Source organism: Lissotriton vulgaris, chromosome 2_1 (assembly GCF_964263255.1).
Source record: "Lissotriton vulgaris chromosome 2_1, aLisVul1.2, whole genome shotgun sequence".
Taxonomy (NCBI): domain Eukaryota; kingdom Metazoa; phylum Chordata; class Amphibia; order Caudata; family Salamandridae; genus Lissotriton; species Lissotriton vulgaris.
The window spans coordinates 2,108,129,442-2,108,143,859 of NC_141687.1; the positions used below are offsets into that span (position 1 = coordinate 2,108,129,442).

Below are 14,418 nucleotides of genomic sequence, written 5' to 3' on the forward strand. Positions count from 1 at the left end.
ACTCCGCCCTGCTGACACTTTGAGGAGTGGCAACACGGGAGCTACTACCAAACTTAGTAGGCAATGGTCCAGGTTTTTGAAACATTCTAGCCTACCAATCCTGCTATCAGGGGGATTTACCTTGGTAGGAAATAGAGTTATGCGAGCCTCTGCCAACAAATCACAGAATCTCTGGATAAAGTGGCCCCCTTGCAGACAGCGGAATGGACCGGTCCAAACCTGCCATGCCCTGGTATTCTAAAGACCTCCTCCAGTTGAAACTACGGTGTAAGCAGGCGGAAAGAGCCTGGAGGAAACAGTATCTTGAGCCTGACAAAACCTTTTTCAAACAGGCACTTCTGGAATACAAAGCGCAAATCAAGTGCGCCAAAGCCAAGTTTCTTGAGGAGACGTTGACGCAGGCAGTGAATAAGTCTCAGACCCTGTTTAAAATCGTTAAGGACTTCTCTCATCCTGCCTGTGCCACTAATAACATCCCGGTCTCTCAGTCCATATGTGACTCCTTGGCAATGGCCTTTGAGGATAAGATTGCCACTATTTTGAGCAGTCTTTGTGATCCAGCTACTCCTCGCTCTCAGCCTCTGTCTGACTCGTCACCTATATCTATTTCTGGGGCCTACGAGGAAGCCGGGAGGCAGGTACGGCTGGATAGTTTTCCTCCCCTTCCTATGAGGACTTCTGCCTCTTGGCTAAAGGCGTGTCCTCGGGATCTCCCATGGACCCGTTGCCTCATACTTTGGAAGGAGTTCCATGAGGAACTCTTTCCCCCTCTCTATGCTATCTGCTGCCAGTCCCTTAGCACCGCCACGGTTCCCGAATGCTGGAAATTGGCTGTGGTCTCTCCAATTTTGAAGAAGGAAACGCTGGACCCTACATGTTCGGCAAATTATCGGCCAATTTCGCTGCTTCCCTTTCCCATTAAGATCCTGGAGAAATTGGTTACCAAACATCTGTCCAGTTTTTTGTAAACCAATATCTGTCTGGACGTGGCACAGTTTGGCTTCAGGCCAGCTCATGGCACTGAGTCAGCACTAGTGGTCGCCCTGGATGACCTTCGCTCTCTCCCAGGGTACAGTTGCGGCGGCAGAGTACGCACGTAACCTGGGTGTTATGTTCGGACCAAATTTACAGCTGGACGCGTTTGTAAATAAAACAGTTGCCACATGCATGATGCTGCTTCGCACGCTGCGCAAGATCCTTCCCATGCTTCCGGTCCAGGCCAGAGGTAGTGCGCAGTATCATTTTAAGCAGGCTTGATTACTGCAACGCACTACTTCTGGGCGCTCCTGGCACCTTGATTGCTAAGCTGCAGCGAATACAGAATATGGCAGCCATGTTGGCCCTCTCTCGGTTACGCTCTGCTTCCTCCTCTTTAGCGCTAATAGATCTCCACTGGTTGCCTATCCACCAGCGCATCTGTTTTAAAGCTTCTTGCATAGTTTTTTTCAGGGCCCTTCATGGTCAGGGGCCTGTTCCGCTGCAAGAGCTTTTTTCTTGGTACACGCCAGCTAGACCGTTGCGATCTTCGTCGGCATGTTTGGTGGCAGTCCCTAGAATTCAGAGGATTCGGATGGGAGGCCGTTCCTTTGGATTTACTGCGGCCAAACTTTGGAACTCCTTAACTTTGCTTTTAAGGAGTGCTGGGGAACTTACCTCCTTTTAAAAAGGATTGAAATCCCACCTTTTCCTAGGGCAGTGTAACATCGTGACAGTGTAACATCGTGTATGGTCTAGAAGAGTCAAAGCGCCAGGATACCCTTTGGGTGACCGTCAGCGCTATATAAATATGCGATACATACATACATTAAGTCCACAGGCAGGTGTTACATGGAATTTCACAGATTACCATAGTAGGCAAGATTTTTGGATTTGATGACCCACATGACATGGGGATAGGAGACTTAAACTTTGGTAATCCCTAGTAGTCATTATCAGTAGGGAGTTTAAATTGTTTTGACAACTGTATTTTGTACATATTTCTAAGTTGATTATGATATACCGGATGGTTGACTTGTTGGGGGGGAGGGGGAGGCTAGAGACCAACACAGGAGGTCTGAGTTTATGGTGACAATCCTATTTATATGCCTGTTTGTTTATAATGAAAAGCTATGATAAGGGCAGTAGGCCTGATCTATTGATTATGAAAAGCGTATGTTCAAGTCTACAGGCATTTAAGGGTATATTGTTGTTACTCTCTGTGGAAGCATACAGAGAGGTATTTAGTTACATTAAATGTCACACATTACCTTTGTAGGGAAGGTTTTTTTTGGTGTTGGTACCATCTCTGTCAGACCTCAGGGGGAGAAGATTTGCTCTGAAATCATTTTTGATAGAATCTCTACTTAGCTGTTGCACGAATCATAATACATACATATGTATAATTATTTATCCATTTATATACATAGAGGGCCTTTGGGTCAGCTTGCTTCTGCCGATTTTCAGTGTCATTCATACTCTTGTTTCCATCGATGACCGATTACTCCATGGGCTAATGGTTCATTCCACATCAGTCAGTGTTCAATTTTCCCCTTTCATTTCTTTGCATCTCCTCTATTTATTTTAATGTTTCTTAACATGATTCTAGAGTTCTCCATGCAGTGCTGATGGGTCGCTTGCTTGAGCTCATTTCATCTGCACTGCACCGCATTCTACCTGACCACTTCTAAACAAGAAAACTAATATGGAGTGCTGTTATCCATAGTGTATCGTTTTACTATTCAAAGATGGCCAATACGTTCGTTCTAAAGGTGGTTGCCATTTTGGAACTTTAAACAGCAGTCTGATTACAATACCTCTGCAAGACGGATTCACGCTGCAATGTTTAGTTTAATTATTGCAAGCATATTCCTGCCCTGTTAAGGTAGCAGCGTGTTTTCTCTTTTGTACTTATATTTTTTAATTTATCTAGAATGCGGGGAAGGTGAATTTAAGAATGTGTCAGTGGATGGATAAATAGCTGCATGGGTTCACACAATAGCATCAGTAAATGTATGATGACTTATTGAGTGCCTAAAACCGTCAATGACACAAAAGGCACTTTCATAAACCAGACCTATTGGCACTGCCAATGTTTGTTTATTTCCTTCCTCACATTCCGCCCTTTCTTTCTACCATCAGTTCTCTAATTGCCAATGCGTTAATACCGCTCTTCATTTCTCTTGTTCCTTCCTTATTACTTCATCTCCAGTCTCACAATCTTTCTTTCCTTTTCTTTTTTTTGTCCTCTCCTTTCTTTAAAAGTACTTATCTTCCTATAATAATCCCTCCATTAGTTTTGATTTTGATCATTGCCCATAAGCATGGGAATGGCTGCACATATGTATGCTTGTTGAGTGTGCTCTTGTCTGCATATACCTATTGCAAATGGGCCTAGTTAAGGGTTCAAGGTATATGTTAAAAATAGGTTTCTGATGTATTGGCCATTTTCTTCTAGGGAACAAAAGGTTTCAGGACTAGCCATGCTGGTAATCCCTGCACTGTGCTTACCACTTAGTCAGACAAGTTTCTGGACTCCATCCAATGGACTTTAGGGCAGTTAGCTAGATTATGGAATATTTTCCGCCCCAGGTTTTATAATGAGAACAATGTCCACCCATGTATTGCATGACTAAGGGACCACATACCCCATATAGATACATAAGGGGGCAGAAATGGTCCTAGGGGACCCCACAGATAAACCTGACACTTCGCCTCTATTTGCCCTTAGTCAACCTGTACATTAGACTGTAGCTTAGGGTATTTTTCACTTTTCAAAAGTAGCTCTCACTCTTTAAAGATGTTGGTCACACCTGATTCGAAGTATACCTGTCCTTCTGGATGGTTGCCCCATGTTTGTTGGTAGCGTTCTGTCTGGTCTCAGATTTTACCCGTGAACCCCTAACTCCTTTTGCAGATCGTGTTGATTATATTTGTGTTGATAGCAAGAAAGGCAGAACTGAAACTATTCTTTCGGCGGCAGTTCCTGCTGTTTACTTACTGTTCAACTACATTTTCCTTATTTATAGAAAAAAAAGTGCTAATATTCTTTTAAGCACAACTTGGCAAAGGCAGTTAGTTATTAGTTCCTGCTTATTATTAGGTCTGTGTTTTTCTCTGTGGTTGATCTCATAATCTCTTAATATACTTACTGCGAGTCACGCTTTATTGTTTTTGACACTCCGTGTATGGCCCTAAGCAGAAACAGTTCCGGCAACAAAGTGCATGTCAGTTGAGTGCTGCCTGTCAGCTGACATGTCTCACTGGGAATACATTTTGTTAGGGCATAGGTTCAGCCACAGAATATAAAATATTCATGTGTGTTTAGAAGAGAAATGCATATGCCCTCTGTGGGGAATATTGATCCAAATGTAATAAGGTGTAGCATGCGTGGGTGTGTTAAAGAAGATACTTTTGAAGTGTAAGTATATGTGCCACAAAAGACAAATCCTCGTCTTTTCAGGGTAAATGTAAATGTACATGTATTTATATAGCGCAAATCACCGACCCGGTATCTAAGCGCTTGCTTAGGGAACCCGTCCTGGTATTCCCCTGTGAGATAACCCCGGCAGGGTATCCACAAGGTGAAAGCCAGGCATCCCACCGCGAGGGGCCGTTGTGGAGATTAAGCAAGCTATTGCCCAGAGTCGCAGAGTGTGAACCCATGAATCGAATAGGCACCGGAGCGAGAATTGTCGAGTCCGTGGAATTTTGAGCCCAAGACCTGCCGAGGCGGGGAATTGAACCCTGGTCCCGGTCTGACCTCTGCTTCCAGGTCTGCCTCCTCTAACCAGTGAGCCACACTTCTCCACAGGGTGCAGTTCTATAAAAGCTTATTAGGCTCCAAGCTTTGGGACCAGCAGAGTGTTTCACATGTATCTTGAGAAAATGGTTACATTATCTTAAAAGAAAACAAAAGCATAACATCACTAAAATACATTTCTTGCTGATCAGTCTAAATCTCACACCTTAATAGATTTCATAAGTATTTGGCCTTTTTTGGTTTGTAGCTCGCACGTCCCATGCCAGTTACTATTGTGCCTTGTCTTCTGTATGTCCTCTTTACTTCATAATTTTAGAAATAATGTTTTGCTGCAGTTGTTTTGCTCACGGGTCAAGCAGCGCTCAAGGGTATATTGCCATTAGAGCAACTGGGCAAAACGCAGCACCTGTTCTCGGTAGGATTTGGTGAGAACTCGAATCTTCAGGCAAAGATGAATGAAATTTTAATGCACCATAAACAAGTTTAAGTCTTCCTGGTATTTAAGAAAGTGAGATTGCAAGGATGGCAGCCTCCTCTGTGGTTGCTTCGCACTCCCCTGGCCCGTAGCCATTTGTGCTGCTGAGTGTAACCTCAGGCCATTGTGCTCTGCTCATGGCTGCTTACCCAACTGAGAGTCGTGGAGTGGTCCCGGTGGCACCAGTCTTTTGCATGGGCCAATAGGTCAGGCGTATCAGCATTTGCTTCTGGTGAAATCCCGCCACATCCTGAGCAGTGCCCTGGGGTAGCTTGTGTTTTACAAGCGAGTTTGAGGGGTATAGTGGTCTCTCATTGGCCGGAAGGCCAGGGCCTCCGATGGGATAACACTAGTGGCTTGCCTAGTAGTTCTGCATATTTTATGGGCCCTCCAGAATGCCTAAGAGCCCATTTCACCAGTTGGCTCACAGTATGCCTGACCTTGACATGTGCTATACTGCAACATGGGTGTTCAGTTCATACTTTAACAAAGCATTACTGCCTTGATGACCAGGTCCGGCCGGAAGGACACTTGGCTCACTTGACTTTTTGGCCTGAGTCCACACCACAGACCCTTTACCTGCCAACATATCTATTCTAAAGGGAGAAATCTGTGGTTATAAGTATCCATCAGAAGAGCGGGTTATTTACATTCAGTAACCCTTTCTGGTAGATATTCTGTATAACCTCCCGAATCCTCACCATCCTCCGCCTTCCCATTCTGTGGACTGGCCTCTTTTTAATATTACAGAAGCTCCCAAGTTAGAGATTTGGACACAGTGATACCAACAACTGTTCACGCTCTGGGTCTGAGTATGTGTAAAGGGAAATAAACGTATGCCCGTACACTAGGGTTGCAATTATATGGAGCTCCGCTCTGTCACTTCTAGGGTAGTACGCAGAGGCGCAACTAGAGCCACATTTCAGGGGGGGTGGGGGGCTAAGAAAAAATTTCGGGGGGTGGTGCTGAATCTCTAAGCACTAGGCAGAGTGGAGCTGCAGGGGCTCTTAGGAGTGAAACAACAACAATGCCTTATTAACAAGCAAAAGGTATTTGAAAGACATGTGAAGTGCTCAGGTGCGGCTGTGTGTGTGCCCAGGAAGCTCTCATATCCTGGGTCGCCACACACGACGGGGGTGGGGGGGAGCTGAAGTCCCTTGAGTCCAATGGGCGTTGCGCGCGCCTGGTAGTGCGTACCCAACACAGAGCTGCACCGCACCACATAGTGACGCGTAGGAGCACTCCTGAAAAAGTATATCTGGATCCAGTCTGGTGCCGGGGAGTATTTTAGGGTGAATGTAAATGAAGTAGTATTTGTATAGTGCACCGAATCGACCCCCGAAGGGGTATCTTAGGCGCTTGCACACATACCGCTGTGGAACCCTTCCTGACTTTTCCCTGTGAAGTGCCCACTCCTGGGCACCCCCAAGGTGAAGCCAGACATCCTAGCGTTGTTGGGGCCGTTGTGGAGATTAAGCAAGCTATTGCCCAGAGTTGCAGAGTGGGACCCATGATTAGAATATGCACCGAGGCGAGAATTATCAGGTCCGCGGAAATTGAGCCCAAGACCCGCCGAGGCGGGAATTGAAACCTGGTCCCGGGCTAGACCTCTGCATCAGGGTCTGCCGCTCTAACCATTGAGCCACACTTCTCCACATTTGAAGAATTTGCAGTTAGATATACACCACAAAGAGTGTCTCCAAATATAAGTAACTTGTTTTCCTTCACTCGATCACTCAGCTATTTTATGATTGAGTTTAGGTCTGCATTGAAGATGAGGTACATATCTGATGCCGGCATTCTGTATATCCTGCAGCAGTCCTGATCAGGGCTGACAAGATGGAAGGAGAAGTGTGTGAGGCATACATTTAGCACAGCCTTTTGTGAATGACACACGGAGGTCTGAGCCTGCCATGCCCCTTGAAACAATGTCAAGGTCGTATTTTGCATAGTCGTAGGTGGTGCAGTGTAGCACATTTATAGATTTGCTTTTTGAATCATACTTAAAATTGCATATTTTTTAATGATGCACCAAGGCAGATCAGGAGAAAAAAATGTAATTGCTCTAGTCCCACGAGATTTCCTCAAGGTCAGCAATTGGTGTTTGAGGTGTCCAAGGAGTTGTTTGTCATTCAGCTGCGTGCCAGTTTAATAGTATGGTGCACATTGATGTTCTTTAGCAGCTGCTGCTAAGCGTTTTGTATCTCCTCTGAGTTGTGTGTGCTCAGATTCCTGCAGCTTCCAAAACATTGACTGCTTAGTCTTTGTGGCAAACCCAAGATGATGATGGACTGAGGGCTGAAACTTTTCAAACATTTACCCCAATCACAGATCTGAGTTTAATCCATTGTTCTTTTGCCCGCTATGCCACCCCAGTTTGGACTCAGCCATATGCAAATCAGTCTTGACCCTACTCAGTGGTCCAATGGTATGCCAGAATGTGGGTCATTGATTTCTGCGCCAATGGATTCAAGCTGCTTGCCTGGCCGATGAGGGGTTGTTACTCTGAAACCGGTCCCAGTATGCTTTTTTCCGGTCCAGGGAGGCCCTGGCCTGAAAGTTTGGGCTGGACTGGTCCCATGAGGCACATGGTCAAGACTGATTTGCATATGGCTGGGTCCAAACAGGGGTGGCATGATGAGCAAAAGGTCGATCGATTAAACCCAGATCTCTTGACTAGTGGTGAGTGGTTGAAAAGTTTCTGCGCTCCGTCCATCATCATGCTGTGTTTGCTAACCTTCGTCTTTGTGATCATGCATGCCATAGAACCCGACTGAGTCGGTATACAAGCGAAAGCAACTTCACCTTTAAAGCAAATGGGTCTGTAAAAATAATACATCTACCATGTGTTCAAGAAAAAAATAGAAAACCAGGCTACCGCTTTAAGCAGGCAACGTTCAAGCGGCCAAGTCGAAAAATATTCGAATACTGCTGAGGGTGAAAAGTTGAAAACGGTTCTGAGCTCGGAAATAGGTTCAATGTTCCTATTAAAGACGAGCCGGTCCTATTACAGAACTGGCTCAGGTTAAAGAAACACCGCTAGGGCTGGCGGGATAGAAATGCACCAGTGTCTGTTGCTTACATCAATGACCCGGGCGTTTGTTTGGCTGAGAGTTTGGTTTGCTGTTTTAAGCCTGTTGAGTCTGTGAGGACGTTAACCTGGTATAACATGTCAAAGGCGGCGCTCCCGGAACGGCTCGACCCACCTACGTGTGACATAGATTGCACTGCTACTGTCTGCTTGTTTGGTAACGTCACCTCTCTGTAAGGTGTGAGTTTCTGTTTGCAGCGTTTGGTGGCCACCGTGGCCCATTGCACACTAAAGGAATGCACCGGAAGTATTTCATTCCAAAACTTCCCTTTATGGAAGGCGCCAACCCCATCGGGGAATGGCGTCGTTAGTGGCAGCCAAAGGGCCGACCCGGAGCCGGGTCACTTCCGGTTTGCGTGACCCGGAAGTGAGCGTCGCGTCAGGGCCAATGGAAACAAAGGTCGAGGTACGCCCCGGAAGCGTTAGTAGGGCGCGAGGCTTAAAAGCCCGCGACCAGCCTAGAGGCCCCCTCTTTGTCCGCTGATCATCCAGGAGTCGGACGTCTCCAAGAGAAGACATCGTGGGAGCATCGCGTTGGAGTATACAGCGAGAGTTACCCCGACTCGTGGTTTAGGTTAGCGGGCCTTGCAGTGTGTGCTAGATTTCCTTAATTTTACAGCCTTTCGTGCTTAGTTTCTGGATTTAAATATTGTTGGCAGGGGGGGGGGGTTTGCTGCGGTAAATCCTCGTGTCCGGGGGGAGGGCGAGCGCTGGCGCTCGATCATCCGATTTCCTGGGCCCGGGCCCATCCGTGGCGCGGTGGGCCTAAAAAGTCGTTTGCGTCTCTCGATAAGTTTTAACGTTGTTTTCTTTAAGTGCAGGATGCCGTCGAAGAAGGTACCGAAGGGTAAACAACCCACAGCCAAGAATGAGGAATTCCTTGCCTTTACGGAACTGCTGGAGTTCACAAGAGAGAAGGGCATGGATTGGGTACTAAAGAATATGAGAGACGGGGCTAAAGCAGATGCGAACTCTCAGGAGGAGAGGGGGAGAGGCAAAAGAGCGAAGCAGACCCCAGAAAAACTTAGAAGCTCGGCAAGAGGCAAGCGGTCTAGGCCAACGGATTCACAACCAGTATCACCAGGTGAGGGGGAGGCGCCAGAGACAATTGATTCGAACTCAGGCACAGAAAACGACCCAGATGACGCCGATGGGCTGTATGAGGCAACTAGGCCTACGCAGATAGGAGGGTTCCCCGTCACTTCTGTGGGGGGGTCCGGTCCGCACGGTATGTTACCGCCAGTAGTGGCACAGCCGGGTAGCGGAGTGTCACAAGTTTGGGTTCAGCCCGGGGGGGTCGCTCAGTTACCAGGGATGCAATTATATGGGTCGCATGGTCAAGCGATAGGTAGCAGCCCGGTAAGCTCAATGTTTCCTGCTTACACAGCTCACGGGTCCCCCTTAGCGATGACTGCTTTCTCTAATCTAGGGTGTCCAAGTCAGGGCTCAAGGGCGAATGCCGTGGGTGATGTTGCGGGTCCCTCTAATGGCCAGATGCATGGAGGGTTTGGGGGGCAACCAGCTGGTTCCCCATTATTAGCGTTCAGCCCCCTAATGTTCGGTTCTTCCTCGATGACCTTATCGCCATCCGCGGGGATAACTTGGCACGTGCCAGCAGATATGAAGGACAGGATACTCAGAGGCGAATACATAGAAGTGTTCGACCTTATCAATGCGGGGGTGGCGGCCGGAAAGCCCAAAGCCGGGAAGGAGGGAGATTACAATCAGAAGAAATCATGGGTAGAATGGTCCATGAAGAATTGGATCACGGGATTTGCAATATATGCCGCTGTTATGCTTGAGAAGTATCCTGTGTTAGGCCCACAAATGATGAGCTATATATCATTGATACATGGAGCGGCAACGGAGTTTCCAGGCCAGGGGTGGCTGAAATACGATAAAATGTTCAGGCAGATGAAGGCAGTTCACCCGGGTATAGCTTGGGACCAACGGGAGATTAATTTGTGGCATACAGTCTTTTATTCCACCCCTTCAACGCCTACCCCAGTACCCTCAACTCAGAGCCAGTCCTTTCGGACTGACAAAGGGGTCGGTGAGAAAAAACAGGCCTGCTGGCAGTTTAATAGAAATGAGTGTACCAGGGGGGCCTCGTGTAAATTCAAGCACTGCTGTTCCTACTGCGGGGGTACCTCTCATCCCGAGATTAGGTGTTTTAAGAAAACCGGTAACCCCAAGGAACAAGCCAGCCACAGTGCCCCAAAAGGAAAGCCAGCTAAGACCCCTGACAAAACTTCCAACTCCAATTAAACAGCATGTCCTGACACACCTCCTCAGTAAATACGATAATCTTGGGGAGGCTCAATTCCTACTGCATGGTTTTACAATTGGCTTTCGTATCCCGTCTTCAGCCCCACCTTCCAATGTCCCACCTCGCAATCAGAGCTCAGTGTTGCGGAATATGGAGGCAGCTCGAGAGAAGATCATGAAGGAGGTAGCATTGGGGCGGGTTGGGGGCCCTTTCACAGAACCACCTACCCATAATCTGGTTTGCTCTCCTTTGGGTCTAGTTCCGAAAAAGGAGGAGGGTAAATTCCGTCTGATCCATAATCTGTCGAGTCCCCCAGGGCTCTCAGTGAACGATAAGTTAGACCCGGATCTGTGCTCAGTGAAGTATACCAAATTTGACACGGCTATTGAGAAATTGCAGGCATTGGGGGAGGGAGCCCTAATGGCTAAAGCCGATATTGAATCAGCCTTTCGATTACTGCCCGTGCACCCGGACGACACCAGGTTCTTGGGCTTCACATTTGACGGTAACTATTTTCTGGATTTGTGCATGCCTATGGGGTGTTCTATTGCCTGTGCAGTTTTCGAGACTTTCGCAAGGTTCCTAGAATGGGCGGTCGAGCAGTTTCTGGCTTCGGACAACTCACATGCTGTAGTCCACTACCTGGACGATTTTCTGTTCATGGGTCCCGAGGGTTCCCAGTCGTGCAGGAAGGCCCTGCTGGGCTTCCAGCGCTTGGCTGAGGCGCTCGGAGTACCTTTGGCGGCGGAAAAAACCGAAGGCCCGACCACGTGTTTGACCTTCCTGGGCATAGAGATTGATACAACAGCAGGAGTGTGCAGGCTGCCAAAACTCAAGGTCGATGCCTTTAGGGCCGCTATTGATGGCTGCCTGGGGGCAAGGAAGGTAACCTTACATCAGCTACAAGTTCTTCTGGGCCAACTGAACTTTGCTCTGCGGGTCATTCCTATGGGCAGGGCCTTCTCCAGGAGTATAGCGAGGGCGATGTCTGGACTGCGGGCCAAACACCACAGAGTGAGGCTCTCAGCCGAAGTTAGAGAGGATCTTATGATTTGGAGAAGTTTTTTGAGGGACTTCAATGGCACGGTATTATGGCGAGCAGCCTGTTCTTCTAATACGGATCTTGAGCTATTCACCGACGCTGCAGGTAGTATTGGTTTCGGAGCTATATTCGGTCAAAAATGGTGTATGCAGTGCTGGCCAGATGACTGGATCGAGCGAGGCCTGACTACTAACATTTCCTTCCTTGAACTTTTTCCCATAGTGGTAGCTTTGCACTTGTGGGGGGATCTGCTGGCAAACAAGAGTATAGTATTCTGGTCGGACAATATGTCCGTAGTCATGGTGATTAATAGCCAGAGGGCCACCTGTACTTGGGTACTCAGGTTGTTGAAAGAATTGGTTTTGCAATGCCTGAGCCATAATGTCCAATTCACTGCGAAGCATGTTCCAGGTGTAGAAAACAAAGCGGCTGATGCATTGTCTCGTTTTAAGTTAACAGAGTTCCGGGAGCATTGGCCCCAGGCGGAGACGTCAATGTCAGCCTTCCCAGCGGAGCTATGGAAGTTTGGTGCCCCACAGCCCCCGAGTTGATATCTGCATCCTTGGCTCCAAGGACTTTGAGTATGTATCAGAGGTCATGGGAGTCGTATATGGCATACCTGAGGGGGGTGGGCGTAGCGGACATCTTTGCCCCCCAGAGTGTATTAGGTTTCATCGTGCAGCAGAAAGACCAAGCGAAGTCGGTAGCATTCATGAAAAGGCAGTTGTCGGCGTTAGCATTTTATGCGGGTCTACGGGGGGTGCCTGATCCGACAAAAGATCAGAGAGTTAGAAGAGCAATGAGAGGTTGGGAGCGCCTAGCGCCCGGGGAGAAAGATTGTAGGAGGCCGATAGATGTAGAAAAACTGATAAAAATCTTAGGAGCTCTCCCTTTCGTTTGTTTCTCCCAGTATGAGACACAATTGTTCCGGGTGGCCTATACCTTAGCCTTTTGTGGGGCGTTGCGAATTTCAGAATTACTTCCGGCGTCTAAATCGGATAAGGAAGGGGGTCTGAGGTGCTCTGATATAATCGAGTCCTAAGGTGTCCTGCGGCTAAGGGTGCGGAGATCAAAAACGGATCCGCTGGGTAGAGGTACCTGGTCACAACTGGGTAGAGTAGAGGGTGAGCCCTTCTGTCCGGTCAATTTGCTGAGGGTATTTCTCCAAGTCAGGCCCCAGGGAACCGATGATAGACTCTTGATTCATGAGAATGGGTTACCCCTTACCAGGTTCCAGTTCACTCGAGTAGTACAAATGGCCTTGGCACGGATCGGTGTGGATCCGGCCGGATTTACATCACATTCGTTCAGAATTGGAGCAGCGACAACGGCTGCTGGCCTAGGCCTACCTGAACAGGTAATCAAAAGGTTGGGTCGCTGGAAATCATCTTGTTATGAACGTTATATCCGCCCGCAATTAGTCTGACGTATCTTTCGCTTGTGTTCCTTTTGTGAGAATCGGCTGCCTGTATCTCTTCACATTTACTCTTCATATTTACTTTAGGTACCTCCCCTAAGAGAACCCAAATCTGTTGGTGTGGCCACTCCTTCATTCGCAGGGCCGGGGCGCACTTCGAAAAGACACTCAGGGACAGGGTGACCATGATGCGAGGTTGTGACCATCATTGGGTGGGGATAGGCGGGCAGCGCCTGGCGGACGTCCCGAGGGATGTAAAAGCGGCTTTGGCAAAAGGCATGCCTTCGCCAGATGTATTCGTGTTGCACTGCGGAGGCAACGACATGATTCCAGGCGAGAGAAGTGAAGGAGTCCCTGTTTTCTACCCTAGCAGCAATCAAAAACATTTTCCCAGAAGCTATAGTACTGTGGTCGGAAGTCATCCCGAGACTCGTGTGGGCTCGGGGCGCACCCATGAAGGCAATAAACAGATCTGTCAAAAGACTGAACCAATCGGTGGCGGAAATCCTGAAAAAATCGAGTATTAAAGCGATTCGCCATAAATTAATTCAGGCAGAAAGGCCGGAGCTATATGCAAAGGACGGAGTCCACCTGTCGGAGGCGGGTATGGAGATATTTATAGAAACAGTTCTAGGAGCCGTCTCCGAAGCCCTTGAGCGCAGGGGGGGGAGGTAGAGTCCGCCAGTAAGCTCCTCGTCCTGTGGCGGGGTTCCGGACAAGAATACCACGGGAACTTCTTGTCTAGAGACAGTTAACTCTGAACAGGTTTGCTAAATCAGTATGGACTCTGGGCTGGCGGGAGAGTTGGGGCCGACCTGCTGGTGGCCTTGGCTTTTCAGCCCTACCCCAGAGGCCGCTGGTTGCCCAAGTGGGCGCTTTCCTCACCTGCGGCTCTGTTGACCAGAAGGGGGTTAACGTTATGGGGCAGGTGATCTGGATTGTGGCCTGCTGGCGCAACCCTGAAGTCAAATAAAAGGCCCAGTGGAATGGGCGGTGAATGTATATATTGTATTATAAGTGCAAGTTTATTCTTAAGTACTGTATTGGAATACGTATGAATAAATAAAGACATTGCTGGGTCAATGAGGTAATTGACCAGAGAACTAAAATTTTTAATACACAAGCAGCACACTGCAGAAAATCAAGTACGACTCCCGAGTTTGATGTGGGGTTGGGTCCTTGTAAAGCATGCAGTGTGGCGGGGAAAGAATGCACTTTGTCTGCCATCTATGGAAGGCGCCAACCCCATCGGGGAATGGCGTCGTTAGTGGCAGCCAAAGGGCCGACCCGGAGCCGGGTCACTTCCGGTTTGCGTGACCCGGAAGTGAGCGTCGCGTCAGGGCCAATGGAAACAAAGGTCGAGGTACGCCCCGGAAGCGTTAGTAG

At 48.2% G+C, this 14,418-nt stretch overlaps 1 protein-coding gene across 11 annotated transcripts in view; it reads left to right on the forward strand.

The window, feature by feature from the left end:
* Nucleotides 1-14,418, forward strand: part of TCF12 (transcription factor 12) — an 864,399-nt gene that overhangs the window by 610,318 nt on the left and 239,663 nt on the right. The window lies entirely within an intron of this gene.